This window comes from Cupressus sempervirens, chromosome 4 (assembly GCF_028749045.1).
Source record: "Cupressus sempervirens isolate cs-2001-9-10 chromosome 4, ASM2874904v1, whole genome shotgun sequence".
Classification (NCBI taxonomy): domain Eukaryota; kingdom Viridiplantae; phylum Streptophyta; class Pinopsida; order Cupressales; family Cupressaceae; genus Cupressus; species Cupressus sempervirens.
Window position 1 is genome coordinate 787,965,017 of NC_143121.1, and position 3,481 is coordinate 787,968,497.

A 3,481-nucleotide genomic window follows, 5' to 3' on the forward strand; every position below is an offset into this window, starting at 1 on the left:
TCTCTCTATCCCACAATCTCCCATCCCCTACTCTCTCTCCCTCCCTCCTTCCCTCCCTCTCCCTCTCCCACCCCCTACTCTCTCTCTCTCTCTCCCTCCCTCCCTCCCTCCCCCTATCCCTCTCTCACTATCCCACCTTCTCCCATTCCCTACGCTCTCTCTATCCCACAATCTCCCATCCCCTACTCTCTCTCCCTCCCTCCTTCCCCTCCCTCTCCCTCTCCCACCCCCTACTCTCTCTCTCTCTCTCTCCCTCCCTCCCTCCCTCCCCCCTATCCCACCCCCTACTCTCTCTCCCTTCCTCCCTCCCTCCCCCTATCCCACCCCCTACTCTGTTTCTCCCTCTCTCTCTCCCTCCCTCCCTCTCACTCTCTCTCTCAAGCACCCTCTCCCATCTCCCACTCTCTCTCTTCCTCTCTCCCTCCCTCCCTCTCCCACCCCTACTCCCTATCTTTCTCTCACCCTCTCCCATTCATCCCCCTCGTCCTCTCTCCCCCTATCCTACCCCTCTCGTGTCCCCTACATACACTCTCTCTCTCCTCTCTCTCTCTCTATTTCTCTCTCCCTCCCTTTGTCTCTCTTTTCCACCCTCTCTCATCCCCTACTATCTCTTTCCCTCTCCTACCCCCCCTCTCTCTCTCTCCCTCTCTCCCTCCCTCCCTCTCTCCCTCTCCCTCCCTCCCTCTCCCTTTCCCACCCTCTCTCTATCTCTCTATCCCACCGTCTCACATCCCCTACTCTCTCTCTCTCTCTCTCTCTCTCTCTCTCTCTCTCTCTCTCTCTCTCTCTCTCTCTCTCTCTCTCCATTTCTCTAGCTAAACCTCTCTCCTACTCCTCTCTGTTACCATATATTTCTCACACACATCTCTCTCTCTTCCCCTATCACACCCTTTCTTATCCCCTACTCTCCCTCTCTCCCACTCTCTCCCTCTCCCATCCCCTACTCTCTCTCTCTCCCCGCCCCCACCCTCCCTCCCTCCCTCCCTCCATTTCTCCATCCCTCTCTCCCTATCCCACCTTCTCCCATCCCCTACTCTCTCTCCATTTCTCCTTCCCTTTCTTCCTATCCCACCCTCTCCCATCTACTCTCTCCTCATCCTCTTATCTCTCTCACTCTCTACCCTCTCTCCCTCTCTCCTTCCCTCTTTATTCAAATTTAGGCTTACAAAGTATGTGTGCACTATAGCACATACACGCTATGTAAGCCTAAATTTAAAAATGTTTTACATAGCGTGCATGCCCTATGGTGCACACACAGTATTTAAAGCTTTGGATTCTACCAAGCCTAAGGCTTGGATTTGCCTTGGGGATCCAACCCAAAGGTTTGGAGTCTCTAAACTGGTCTGAGACATGTTTTACAACAAACATACAAAAAATGATTGATTTTTCTTGTGTACTTTCCTTTAAGTTTCCTCATGGTTGACCATCGATAAAATCAGGTTATGTGACATTGTAGATCTCTGTGTTAGCTATTTAACCATATAATTTATTTTGAATATGTATTATTTTAAGCCTTTCAACTATAATTTCTTTTGAATGTGTGTCCATTTTCTATCAAAAACCAACATGTACTAATTGGGGTGTAGATTTTAGCCCACTCAATGAATTTCATAACAACTTATTTTTTTAGAAACTAGACTCCATTCTACACTTTGAAAAAAAAGAATTTTAGATTTTAGATTAGTTTTCAATCATTTCTAGGGGGAGCACACAGATATTTCACGTTTTTGGGATGCATCCAGTTGCAAAATTCATTAAAAACATACATATTATAAAATTATCCAAAAAATTTGGCATAAACTACATGGTGTTAGGTAACTTTTGACTAGAGCGATTAAAGATTTTTTTTTAAAAAGTTAAAATTTTAGGGGGGCCACACTTTGCACTATGTTATATTTTTTCTAAAAAAATAGTACCACTTTCTGTGACCCCCTTTTATGAGGACCTAAAACTAAACTATTTTGAACAAAAAATAGTAGTTTAGAAACTAGATTCAAAGGACTACTATTTTTTTTTTTCATATTTTAAAATTTTGAGCATAACTACTTCAAATTCTTATGGTTGATTTCAAGAAAAAAGTGGCCACTTATACCCCTTTTGGCACTGCAACTTGGTGCACTTACCCTAATGTGACACATTTTTTGGTAATTCACTTTTTTCACTAGCCAATATGCTTTTCGACATTTTTATAATTTTCAATATATATTTATTGGATGACACCCAATAAAATTTATATTTAAAAAATACTAAATTGTATAAACAAAATAATGTGATTCTAAAAATATTAAAATAATATGCATTTACAATTTTTTTAATTATGTAAAGTTTTTATAAAAATATAGTATAAACTAAAATGAGTTCATGCATTTTTGTAATTAAAATTTTAATATATAATTAATATTAAAGTAAAAATCTTTAAGAATACATCAATTGTTTATGCATAGAATAATTCTGCCTAAGTTCATGTAATATGGAAGGAGTAATACAACTTTGGACAATAAGACCTTAAAGAATTTTGTCAATCAAATGATTAATAAATAGTTTTTCAATATTATGAACTTAAAACATAAAGTATGCAATTCATGAGAAAAGTGACAACTATTAATTAATTTATAAATATATTCTTAATTAAGTTGCACAATTGTATTTAAGTATTATAAATATAATCATTTTAAATAAATTTAATATATATTCTATTAACTATAACTATAATAAAAATATTCTAATTAATGGCACTTTGTTAATGATTGCTAATAATTATCTATTCTAACTTAATTGGAAATATTATAGCATAGTTTTTGAGAATGTCTTCAAATGGTGGAATTCATTTCAATATGCAATATCAACTTAAAGTGTTTTTTTAATTAAACAAGGTTGAATTACATGAAATAGAAGCATTTCAAATAGAAGACTTCAATGCAAAAAAAATAAAAAAATACAAAGTAAAACAAAAGTTAGAAAAACTAATTAGATTCGAATTCTTGATACACCTAAATCAATGAAATGATGTGAATTGATATAAATCATTTCAAAAAATTGAAACAATCACATTGAGGAAGACTTCAGGTGTTTAGCCGATAGGCTTTCCCATTGGGATTGCCTACAATCGAAACTTGTCTCACACTGGGAATATGACTGCCGACAAATGGTATTAGGTGGTAGAAAATAGTTTAATCTCATCATAGAATTTGCTAAAATCTATGATGCAATTTGTTTAATCTCATCAAGTGAGATACAACTCGATTTCATTTATTGACATCATAAGTACTAGATTGTCTAACACAATCTTAATTTATAACCAAAATAAAAATGTTGTAAATATTCCTATCACACTTGAAGGTTTTCACCAATTGTAGGATTGTAGTCAATTATTGTACCGATTTTCTTTTGGGGATGAATTCCCTCCGTATTTTATTTACACCCCACTAATAATCCACTATTCTAATGCCTCAATTGTTGTTGTATTGATTCTTCATAGATG